At 42.2% G+C, this 13083-nt stretch overlaps 1 long non-coding RNA gene across 7 annotated transcripts in view; it reads right to left on the bottom strand.

The window, feature by feature from the left end:
• The window catches only part of 9630002D21Rik, a 140659-nt gene that overhangs the window by 74046 nt on the left and 53530 nt on the right, over positions 1-13083 (bottom strand). The gene's annotated exons all lie outside the window — the stretch shown is intronic.

Raw genomic sequence — 13083 nt, 5'->3', positions numbered from 1 at the left:
GCAGTGTGGGTATTTTAACAACATTGATTCTTCTGATACATGAACACAGGCTCTCTTTCCAGTAAGAGTGTCTCTTCTCCCATTTCTTTTACTGATGTTTTATAGTTCTCAATGTCCAGATCTTTTACCTGCATGGCTAAATCTATTCCCAAGAAATTTCTTTTATTACTTCTGTTGCCTTTGATATTACGAAAGAGGTTGTTTATATAATTTCTTCAATAATTCTTTATTAGTAAGTAGAAATTCTGCCTACTTTATCTTAATTTGGCATTGACAACTTTCCTGAATGCATTAATTGTAATAACTCCGTGATAGCTCTTTATGGTTTTTTTCTCTATAATGTTATATCATTTGCAAACAGGGACAATTTAACTTCTTCCTTTCTACTATTGAATTAAGATTTTTGCAGTTGTTTTTCACCTAATTTAAGGGGTTTGGATGCTAAGCCAGTGAGTATGGGTCTGAGTCTGAATCTGTGAAGGCACAGACATGGATACTAAACCTGCACAGACATGGATACTAAGCCTGATGGTAAGGCAGGTATTTGGGGAAGGTTTAGTGTTTGCATCTGCTGGGATGGGCCTGAAGTCTGGTGCTATGGAAGCTAGCCCGGAATGAAGTGGGCCTTCAGTTTGAGGCTGCAGATGCTGATCTGAGCTCCAGCTCTCTAGAAGTGGACCTGGTGTCTCAGTCTATAGCACTGCGATCGACTGCATCAAGTCTGGACTTTAGGTCCACTGGAACAAGGCTGAAACAGTAAACATGTGTTTTCTGGAGTATGGATTTTTCAGGAAGCATCCGGGAGAATGGAGCTAGCTACACAGACTCAGGAACCTGGGAAGGTTTTAGTTTATATCTGTCAGAACTGGTCCAATGCCTGAGACCAATGGTCTGTACCACTAGTGTGGGGAAAAGTACAAAGCCCGAGGCTTTCTGCTCTAGCCTGGTTTGAGCTCATTCAAAACCAGAATCAGACCTGTCTTCTGGGACTGTCTTCTGCCCTGTACGAAGGAATACTTTCAATAGCCGGTTGGCCCATATCTTACAAATTCAATTTGTAGAGAGACAAGGTTGTATTTTCAACTACTAAATGAATCGGCTCCTTCCAGGTGGTCATCCCATGCTGGTAAATGAAGGCCACACATGGCAGGCCTCAGCAGATTCTCCTGCAAGGATCTGTCCTCGGGCAGCCTGCAGAAGCAGAGTTTCCCAGGTTAGAGTTTCCTGGAGCAATTGAAGATGCAGTACGGACTGTGGACTCTCTTAGTTGAGGTATTTCTGCTGGCTGTCCTTCACTTAATACTCTGCATTTAAATCAGACCACCTAAATGGAAGAGAAACGTTTCCAGCCGCCATCAGTACAGTTGAAAATACAGAGCCAAAAACGAACAGGCCAAAACATAGTTGCTATTTATATTATCTGCTTCCTGGTGGTGTTACATGTGCATAAATACAAAAGTCCTGAAGAAAGGAACAGAAAGCCAGAATGAACATCTGGAAGACATACTCTGAGTCTGCAGTCCATTCGCCTTCCAGTTTCACCCCAGTTCTTTGCACCAGCCAGCCAACCACTTCCCATCCTACGGCACAGCATATACCTAAGGGCCATTACCATCTCTGCAACTGAGAGTGAGATTGTGGGAAGAGACACAAGTTGAGCAAGGGGTAGCCGATCCATTCGGGGGTGAGGGAAAACCTGAGTGTGTATTTTAATGACTCTGAGAATAAAAGCCTTTTCTTTCTCCTCTTATTTTTTTTTAAACTTCTGACCATCAAGGAATGCTCAGAAATGCTTTTGTAATTACATCCCATCATTTCTTGGTACTCTAGAGTATATAGAAAATGACAAAATAATGTCCTACTGTGAAAAACTGAGATGGGAAAACCTTCTGTTCACAGGACCTCTCTGGAATGTCTGTGATTGCAATCACAGATGCAGCTGAAACATCGGAGGATGCTCTGCTGCCTTCCCCCAGCTCAAAGTCACACTTGCTGAATCTACCTTTATAGCCTAGAACAGCCGTCTGCTATCCAAACGGACCTTAAATGGTCACTAAGCAACCAGGAACCTCCCAGATTCACAGCAATTAGAGGCATTTTCATGGTCTTGACAGATGGTTCTAACTCCCTTTCCTCTGCCGAGATTCAATGGGATCAGGAAAATAAGCAGCGGTGGGAATAACCTGAAGTGTTCAGTGGACGGCACCTCAGAGACAAAATGAGTCCGGATGGCTCTCGAAAGCGAGGTGCATCTGTCTTGAAAGAGCAACTTGTGAATTTTCAATGGTTAGAATTAACTCGGGGAATAAGATGCATAATCATAGAGCATGCACCTGTGAACAAAAGCCATCCCAAGAAACCCCAAACCGTCAGGTGGAGAGACACACTGACCCCATCTGTTTGTGGTGTACCATCATTGTGCAACTAGGTAAGGCCTGCCTTTTTTTTGTTTTAAAAAATATATATATATTTTTTTTTTGTTTCACTCCTGACTTCCACTTCCACTCCCTACATTGTAGTGACTTTCTGCAGCATGCTTGGCACGCGTCTTTAAAAACCACACCATGCTCATAAACACTGTACGCATGCCAATTTACACAACATTGTGGTGTGAATACCATTATTGGAAGAACATCATACGTTCGAGCCCTGATCTCACTCTGTGTGCACCAAGTGCATTGCTTGTAATGGCTGTGTTACAGTCCACTGTGCGTGGCTGCCTTTTTCTCTCACTCCTCAGTACAGGCATCAGTCTGATCTCAGTGGATGATATTTCCATCCACACAACACATTGCAGGGCTGTTGCTTCCCTCTCATCCCTGTGGTAGCTTCTGGATCAAGTGAAAGTCAAGGTCTTGGCAGTCTTTCAAGTAAGTCTTGAACTTTGCTATGGAACAGTTGTTCTTGGAAAGTGAAAACGATATACATTAAACTTGATTAGCAAATGTAAGACAGAGCTACCCACAACCTCCATGGTCAACCTGTGAGGCACTGTTCATGTAAAATTGGACTTGGCCAGGAAGAACATTGAGGGATGCTCTTACCTCAGTATTCCTCCAGGCTAAGGAGATTTCTGTAAGGGAAGCGCCATGACCCTGAATTGCACAGTTTGATCATTTAGGGTGAAAGCTGAAGGGGAGGTGAATATTTTTGAAAGGATGCTACTATTCTATCCCTGTGTATCTGAAGTCTAACTTTAGGCCTATGGAGGCTCAAGGCTTGACCTGAGTTAAGAGAAGAGGAGGATGGACGGGTCATAGCAGGAAAGGTGCAGCTCAAGACCTTTGCTCCCCCAATACCGAAATCTGAAAGAGACATCTTCCCAGGACAATGGCCATGATAGGATTGACAAGCTGGGATTTCGTATAAATCTAAATCAAGATCTGGGCCATGTTTCCCATGCTTGGTTGTTGCCATGCTGTTCTTCAGCGTGAGATTAAAACTTTATAGTTTAATATGAGCAAAATGTGGGCATTAGATCAGTCCATAGACATCGGGTATAGGCAAAAAGCGGGACAGGCACGAGAGCAAAGGCGGAACAGTTGGTTTCTTCTCTCAAAGCAGGTACAAAGTAGGGACCTATTCCTTATTGTGGTGTGATCAAAAGAAACACTCGGTTTCTGTCCTAAGTCCTTTGGGATCTCTGGAGTACCTTTTGTATTATGAAGAGGCTAGCTCTGAGGCTCCAATAGCCTCGGGATGGAGGCGGTACCAGAAACATCAGACCATGGTCAGAATCTTAAACGTAGGCCCTACTCCCCAAATCCGGCAAAAGGCAAAAGGCTAGAAACGGGGTCAATCACCCACAGCCAGGGGTGTAAGAGATTGTGTGCCTCCACAAGACCCCCTCGGCACAATTCACAGAATGTGAGCCCACAGGCGTACTGGATTGAGGCTCCCATGGAGAGAGCATAGCAACTTGGTGCTCCCCTCCCACCCATCTCCATATCCTGCCCTGTGTAATTTGCCCCATGCTTCTCTATCGAGAAAGTCGCTCTCTGAGGTTTGTGAATCATTCCAGCAGTTGTTAGTCGAGGTCATGGGAACCCCCAGATCCCGGCAGTCTGGTCCACAAGTGGAAAGCTGACCCTCTGAGGGGTGTCTAAAAGGGAGAGCACTGGGTGGACTGAGCCATGCAGAGTCACGCACGGATGGCTGGAAGTTATCAACCGAGTTAACACCCAGGGCACCCAGTTGGTGTCCAGAGAACTGCAGAACTGATTGTCGCTGGGGTGAAAGTCAATGCATTTAGAAGTGATTTTTGAGCAAAACCAGCTCATCCTCCTGTGTTTAGCAGCTCCTCCTGGGGCTGCACGCCAGCTATCCCTTGCTTCACCCACTCTTATCTCCAGGAAATACTGTCTTTGTTTTGTCTTTCCCAGGCACGAGCCAGCCGCTAGAGTAATGTGGCCTGCAGCTTCACGGTGTCAGGGTCTCAACACTTCCAAATAAAGCTCCCCTTGGACCTCTTCCATCAAACGCTCTTTTGGAACTGAAAACGTTTCCATGGAAATGAATAAAGTGTGAGGATAAATTATTACATTCATAGTTTTGTTTCGTGCAAACAATACATAGCCATAATCATATAGACTCAAAAAGAAAAAAAAAACCCACCTATAGACAAATAGGTTCTTAAAATAACATTTAGCATTCTTTTTTTTTTAATTAGAGTAAAATATGCATAACATAAATTTACTATTTTGGACGTTTTTAAGTGAACAGCTTAGTGGACTTAAGTGCACCATGCACTTAAGTATTGTTCTGGGCTGGCGATATGGAGAGACAGAGAGACAGAGACACGGAGACATGGAGAGAGATGGAGACACGGCCCAGGAGAAAAGAGCTGGGTGTTGGTTTGTTCTCAGTTTGTTCTCATTCTCAGGTTGGAACTCTTGACAGCCTAGCGTTCTCCAGGAACAGTCAATGAACTTCATTTTGGAAGGGCGTTGCTTTAAGTATCTCCTTTACTCCTTGACAACACTGTAGCTGCCTGTAACAGATTTGGATTCCCATCACCCCTGATTCTCCTTTATTTCCCTCCGCGGCCCCTGCTCTCCATTCGTCTTCCCTAGTCTCCTACCTGACTTCATGCTCCTCACACACGTGATCGTGCATGCGGGATAATCTGCCGGGCAGGATTAATTTACCAGTAGTCACACCACTGAAGAGAATTGGCTCTCCTCCCCCAGCAGCTACTTCCTGCCTAAAACTACCCAGGCAGGTGGTTCCAGATAGTTTTTTGCCATTGAATTTCCTTTAGATAAAATCCTGGAAAATGTACTCATGAAGCATTGATTAGCCAATTCCTACAGTGTTTCAGGCACTGAAGTAAAAAGATAGTATATTTAAATGGTTTTAGGGAATAGAATAGACAGACAGACAGACAGACAGACAGATGATAGATGGATAGATAAAACATATGATAATAGACTTGGGAAATTAATATCCTGAAATGCTAACAACTGGGAAATCTAGGTAAATGGCAAGAAGGTCTTTGTGTAATATTTATACCTTTTCTGTAAGTACAAAATTAATTTCAAGATTCTTCAAAAGAACAATACAATAAAGGAGCCAATGAGATGGCTTTGTGAGTGAAGTCACTTTCTGTGCAGATGACTGAACCCCCATAATCCTCTGATTTCCATATGTGTACCCTGGCATACACATTAACCTCCACCACATACACACACATGCGCGCGCGCGCACACACACACACACACATACATACAGATTTTAAACTCATAAAAAGGATTAAAAAGCAAATTATAAATTATCACAGATCCCTTAGAAAGTCATGTTATGAAAACGTCTTCCAACCTTATATTTTAAGAAATAATTCCCCTCTACCTTAATGGAGACAGTGTTCTACAGTCAGGTGAATTTGGAAAACCAATACCACGTACTTTTCTTACACAGTCCTGTGTGCTCAAGGAGCTGATGAATCTGAGAAGCAACAAGAAGGCAGATGAAACTGAGTTACTAGAAAGGCTCCCAATGTGTTTGTCATGGCCATGCTTTCTTCTCCCGGAAACAACTATCAACACAGAGATTTCAGACGGGACACTGAGATAAGGAACATTATCTCAGCCTGCGTGCATTGAAACTCCCTGGAAAAGAGCAAGCATCTTGCAATGCGTGCGCCACTGAGTTTGCAGATATTGTTCTAGCCGATCTTCAGATAGCCTTTGTGTGAGTGTAAACATATGGCCCTTTTGTAATTAGAAACTCCTAGTTTCTTAATGTGGTCTTTATTGACTCTCGTGCTGAGATAAATAGTTTGTATTTATGCAACTGCTTGGGACTAATTGCTGAGTTTTGAGGGTGACCTTATGTTAAGCTCTAGTGAGTTCAATTAAGTGAACCTCGTAGAATAAAACAACGGATCAACTCAGCTGTCTATTGTTAATCGGTAGACCTTGAGAGACCTGCTATAAAAGGAGGTTATTGGCTTTTCCCCAAACTTGAGAGATCATCTAGAAATCTCTCTCAATGGCTCTGCAACTATCTCAAATTTCTCCCAGAGCTGAAGATGGCTTTACACACAACATCAGATGTTTCTTAACATTAATTAGGAAATCTCTGCTCCATTAACTTTCATTGTGTTTGTTTTCTTTTTTTTTTTTTTTCTTTGTAAAACATTGCATCTGGATACTTTGAAAAAAATCTTACAGAGTAGTCAAAAAGAATTTTTCTTCCAATAACTGGGAGTGATTTCTTTAATCCCAAAACTCAGGATGAAGGAGAAGGGTGGATCTCTGTAAGCCAACATGGTCTACACATTGAGGTCCAGGCCAGCCTGGTCTCTATAGTGAGTTCCAGGACAGCTAGAATTGCAAAGTGAGATCCCCTCACCCTGCCACCACCTTTTCCCTCTCTCTCTCATATATACATACATTTGTACATATATTAAAATGTTGAAAAGGACATCTTGCTTTTTAAGTGAAAGAAGCTCGTTAGGAAACAGAGCAAAGGAAGCTTGCCTTTTAAAGCCCTTGCCTTCAATGCATTTAAGATTTAAGCATGTTGAGAGGTTTCTGACTCACTCTGACATTTTGCTTCCTCTTGAGTGTACACTCAGGGCAAACAACCGCAGCTAACAAAAGCAGGGCTGGCAACCCAGTTTGATAAGGAATGTAACGAATGTGACCCTAGCCCTGTGCATTTACTAGTAGTTACAAAATGAAACATTGCTTAACAAAATGTGTAATTCAAAGCCTACAGTGATTCTTTGAAAAAGTAGTTTTAAGGATTCAGCATACATGATATTAGATATCACAATAACATTTTTTAAACAAAATCTGTTTTAGTATTTTGTCCTTCTCCATAATCTATCTCTTTTAAAATGTATTATTATTGTTGTTGCTTTTTTGTTGTTATTGTGTATTTGTGTGTGATGTGTTCTGTATGGGCTCACACACACCAGGTGGAGGTCAAAGGACAACTTTGTGGTGTCACTTCTCCCTTCTTGTCCTTCCAAGGGTTCTGGGGAATCAAACTCATGACATCAGTCTTTCCCAACGAACACTTCTACCAGCTGACTCTTAAAGAGCAAGCTGATGATGCAGAAATTCTTATTTACATCAGTGACTGCCTTGCTTAAGAACAAATGCACTGGCTACTCACCTGGAGTGTCCAAGCACACAGCAGAGATACTTGCAAGCCCATATTAGTTATAGCACGTCTCACAACAGCCAAGTTATAGAATCCGCCTTGAAGCAATGAGTAAATGCATACATCGTTACATGGATCAGTGAGTAAATGGATACATTGTTGCAGGTGCCTCAATTTCCTCCTGTACTTGTGTGTTATTCGCATATGTTTAAAATACTTGCTGGAGCGTGGATGGAACTAGATATCACACCTAGTGAGTAGGTGAGCCAGTCCCAGTCTTACTGCTCCTTCACACTTCCCTCAGAACCAGTTCTGTCCCTTTAGGCACTTGACACACAGATTTACGGGAGAAAGAACACACTGTAAGGGAGCCTGAGGAAGTGCGGAGGAACTGCAGACTTCAATGCAGACCTGATGCTTGGCAGGAAAGATGAAACAAAGAGCCTGGAATGCTAGGCAGGCTGTGCCAAGCTCTCATACCCACACTCTGCTTGGTCACTGGCTGAGAGCAGCTAGCGAAGCTGAGTATAAATGCCACTGCGGCTGAGGAGGGGCAGCAGGAAAGTACCTATGAACTGTGGCCACAGTGTGGACCCATCGCTGCCGTTGCAGTTCAATCTACCATGTGTGTCTTTCTGTGTTTCTGACAACTCCTAGGATTCAGGCTTTGCCTCTAAGTATCTTCTTTTGATTTGAATTTCTATCACGTAAGCGGACAACTAGAACACATTTTCTGTAAACCAGGAAGCTAACTTTCACCAAACAGCCAATGGATGAAACTGGTGCCTGGATCTTTGACTTCTCAGCCTTTGGAAATGTGCAAAACATATTTCTGTTCATGAGCTGTCAAGTTCATGGCATTTTGTTATAGTAGCCCCAGCGAACTAGGACAACATTCAAATTTGAAGAAAATCATCCATTCCTCCCACAATGTACTGTCAGTGTGTTGCTGTAACTATCAGACAAAGATAGTGGAGAAGATAGAAACAGATATTATTAGAGATTATCATATTTAAAGGCCATGGTCTCTTCTCTACCACCTGGCATGTCTTTCCAGGTTACATGAAAAACCCATTACCTAATAACTCTTAGGAACTTCCTCCCATCCCCTTTGTACCTCATTCTCAACTCTCAAAATCATCTTCTTCTGGTCCCTAGGAAGAAAAGACACACCCTTTTTTTGGATCCCTATGTTTAGTTGTAATGTTTTTCTGTTTTTCATCTCCAATGCTTCCTAAGATGAAGATATGGCATCTAATTTTGGATAACCAAAGATAAGTTCATTAAACTGTTTGTATCACAGGCTGTGTTCAGATTTCTGCTACTTTCTTGACTGTTGGTTTGGGACAGTTCAGATTTTACTTCTCCTTATAAAAAAATTATGAAAACTTCCATTACAGAAACAAGAAAGCAGGTAGGCCTGAGGCCTAGCCTGCCCTCCACGGCCTCCTTGGCTCTATTGGTATTTTCATCATTGAAAGTAAAGGGTGCTTAATAATGACAGACGTACATTAAAAGGCTGCGTGTCAATTTGTGAACAGAGGTAGGCATGTAGCCAGCATGTAAAAAAGGAGAATGTCTTAGAGAACACAATTCTTTGATGTGTCGCTTCTTTTATAATTTTTTTCTTTATCTGTCCCAGAGTTTAAAAAACAACCCTCAAGAGCCCAGTTCAAAGCACAATCAATCTTTTATGGGCAAGACAATAAATGGAAGCAATTTGAAGCAAATGCCCTTTGATTAAATAGATCACTCTTTGACTTCTCAGCAAATAGTCAACATCAAAATAAAAGCCGAGAGCTTTTCAGGTTCCTGTGGATGGGGCTTATTTTGGCAGAGTTAAAATGGTACAAGCGCTGTGGATTCTCTGGCTTAAATCTTTCAAAAAAAAAGATTGTTTTGAATATTGTTAAAAATTCCTAGCTTCGCTCCTGATCCAAAGCATGGAGAATTGAAAGCAGCCAAGAGTAGATGTTCCCTGGTGTCTGCCTGCACCTTGCAGCCTCATCCTGTGCCTGAAGCTTGATTTTGAAATTGCCCTCTCCTGATTCTGTTGCAGTTTCTTTCGCTAGGTGGAAGTCTGTGCTGCAAAGTACAGAAAACAGGAAGGAAGCTGGGGAAGAATGGTTCTAAAACGTAAAGACGAAGCGTCTCAGCGCTCTCACTTGTCTCTTTCTGATTCCAAGTAACAATTCCAGTCTTGTTGAGGAGAATAGTTCTCACCTGTCATTTGCTAAGGTGCTCAGTTCGGCTATGGAGGTCTGAGATGATTGTTAGCTGAGCCTTGTTTCCAGCACAGATGCCTCTTTTAAAGTCTGCATTCTGAGCTGGGTGGTGGTGGTGGTGGTGGTGGTGGTGGTGGTGGTGGTGGTGGTGGTGGTGGTGGTGGTGGTGGCGGTGGAGGCGGTGGAGGCGGTGGCGGTGGTGGTGGCACATGCCTTTAATTCTAGCACTCAAACGGCAAAAGCAGGTGGATCTCTGTGAGTTTGAGGCCAACCTGGTCTACAGAGAAAGTTCCAGGACAGCCAGGACAGGGCTACACAGAGAAAACTGTCTCCAACAACAAACAACAAACAAAGTCTACATTTTGTCCTCTTCACACAGGGTTGGAACAATGTGTTCTCCTCAGTGGGTTGGAGATCTCTCAACGCCTCCACACAGACCATAAAAGCAAAAATCAACAACTCTGCTGCATGCCAGTTGATTTCTAACTGTATAGTTCTTGGAATAGTCATTAACTGAGGGGGAAAAGGGCTGTCGTGGTGGTATGTCTCTCATGCTTTTGGAAAGGTATAAAGATTTTCTACATGATTGAAATTATCAAATCAATATTAGGCTGTTTACAAATTAGCAATATTACTAGGTCACATATTTTTAGAGAGCTTTTACAACTATGATCAAAAGTGCAGAGACTTTTTCCAGTTTCCCACTGCATAATTAAAAGCTTTCCCCACCACCAACCACACAATGGTTGGCTATGTTCTCTTCCCAACCTTTTGAGACTTTCTATAGCCATTTACATTCATCTGCATCTGAACCACATTGGCCAGTCACCACACAAGACCCATGGCCATCCAGGACCTCTAAAAGTGACTCAATTAGCCTCAAGGATCTTTGAAGGGACAGTTAAAACCAGAATCCTGAAACAAATCACCCTTGCTAAAGACGTGTTCTAAAGCAAAATTGTGTGTGCATCCTTAGAGGCCAAGAACGGGTGAGACACAGCGGGAAGGTCTCGGGAAGACAGGCGCCCAGAGGGGAGCGACACATCTGTAATCCAGGGAATGCCGAAGACTGTCCATAGCTGCAAGAAGTTGGCAGCAAGGTGTGAACAACTCTGAATCTCCAGAGAACCAATCTGATAGAACTTTGGTTTACACTTCTGGCCTCCAGAACTTAAAAAGAACAAATTCCTGCTGTTTTAAAGTCAGTGAATGTCTGGTAAAATGTTATGACAGTCCTAGGAAACTGACCTGGTCAAAGATAATAGTTGCAGGTTTTCTCATTTGTTTGTTTAGTTGTTATATGTATATGTTACAATGCTCTTTGTATAAAATTACACACACGTGTGTAGATACATATTTATATATGTGTGCTATAATTGACTATCATTATTTTGGACATTTTCTGTGTGAACCAGTGCTTCACAGTGGAGGCTGTACTGCCTCCTATGAAAATGTAGAAAGATGGTTTGGACTTTAAATGATTGGAAGATACTTGTCAACTTTTCATGGGAAACAGTCATACCCTGAAGACCAGTCCAGACTTGTGTGTGACTTTTATCTATGTAGGAAAAAAGGTTCATAATTACTTTGAGCAAAACCCTGATTTTCTTATAAATAAGTAAGTAAATTTCAGTAGTTTTGACTGCAATTCTTGAAATGTTGAGAAATGCCATTGATGTTAAGAATGGCAATTTGGGGGCTGGGGAGTGATTCAGCATTTGCTCTTCCAGAGGACCTGAATTCCCAGCTATCACTTGGCGGCTCACAACCATCTATCATGTGATCTGATGCCCTCTTCTGGCATACAGGTGTACATGTAGATAGATCACTCAAAAATTAAATAAACAAATATTATTTTTTTAAAAAATGCAGTTTTGTGTTTTCTTTTTGTGAATGTGTGTGTTTAAATGCATGGCGCATGTGTGTGCATGTGTATGTGTGTGTGTGTACGTGTGTGTGTGTGTGTGTGTGTATGTGTGTGTGTGTGTACGTGTGTGTGTGTGTGTGTGTGTGTGTGTGTGTGTACATGTACGTGTGTGTGCCTCTAGAGGTCAAAGTACAACCTCCAGTGTTGTTCCCGAGGTGTTGCTTACTTCTTTCTTTTTGAGACAGAATCTCACACTAACCTAGAACTCCCCAGATAGTCTAGGTTGACTGGCCAGGAAGCCCAGGGACCTATCTGTCTCTGTCTGTCCTTTGATGCGATTATAAGTGTCTGCCACCATGTCTCACTTTTTAAAGTGGGTCCTGGGAATCAAGTGGAGGTCCTCATGCTGGCAAAGCAAGCACTTTCCTGTGTTGTTTCCCTGTTTCCTATCATTTGGCCTCATAACAATACAACTGTGCTGACTAGGCTGTGCGTGTACCTATTGCCTTAGACAGTATTCTTTTCTAATTTTATTATGCATATGCATCTATATAACTAAAAATAATATAGTTTAGGATTCTGCAGAGATATAAAGCCAGTAGAAATAGGATTTGGGGTCCCAAGATTCCAGATCTGCAGGGTAAGATGTGGTTTCTGTTATTTGATTTGTTGAGTTTTTCGTTCCTAACAGTTACCCTTTATTTTTAAGATAATAATTTCCTTGCTGAATTCTCAGCCATGTTGCTGGGTTTCTCATCTGTGTCTCTCAGACCCTAAATTGATTCATTTCTCTACCTTTCTGTCTCCTTTTGAAGTCTTTGACAATTCTTATGTGTAGACTTTTGAGTCCCTTACCAAACATTTAAACTGTTTCCGAACCTTCAAATTTGACAATTGTGTGGTTCTGCTCTTTGGGATGCATTTTCTTATCTTTCCTTCTTTCATGTTACTCATGTTTCTGTGTTTTGATTTTTTATGTCTCATAGAATGGCCATCTTTTCTATTTTTATTTGGGAATCTCTTAGTGAGTATCCTTCTCTTAAGGGCTCAGTGCCTGCTACTGCCAAAAGTGTAGAAAACAAATCATTGTGACACCAAACTAAACAAGATATTTAGATACGTTTAAAATTGGTGGAAGCAACTACGACAGCGCCAGTAACTATAGAAAGAAAAGTGGCATAAATAATGCAGAGTGTGTATCTAGGCCAGGGCTCTGCCCAGCATGATAACGCTGTCTTCACTTAAGTAGCTCCCTCCTTTGTACAAGAGTAGCCTCTGCTGACCACATTCAACTGTGAAGCCTATGGACTGAGCAGTTGCCTTATGCTTTCTAGTTCACACTTGGCTGCTGTGCTGCCTGGTTTTATATTATCTTGACCC

The sequence above is a fragment of the Mus musculus genome, chromosome 12 (genome assembly GCF_000001635.26).
Source record: "Mus musculus strain C57BL/6J chromosome 12, GRCm38.p6 C57BL/6J".
Taxonomy (NCBI): Eukaryota; Metazoa; Chordata; class Mammalia; order Rodentia; family Muridae; genus Mus; species Mus musculus.
Note: the sequence above shows the minus strand (reverse complement) of the source record. Positions and strands in the feature narration are given on the sequence as shown.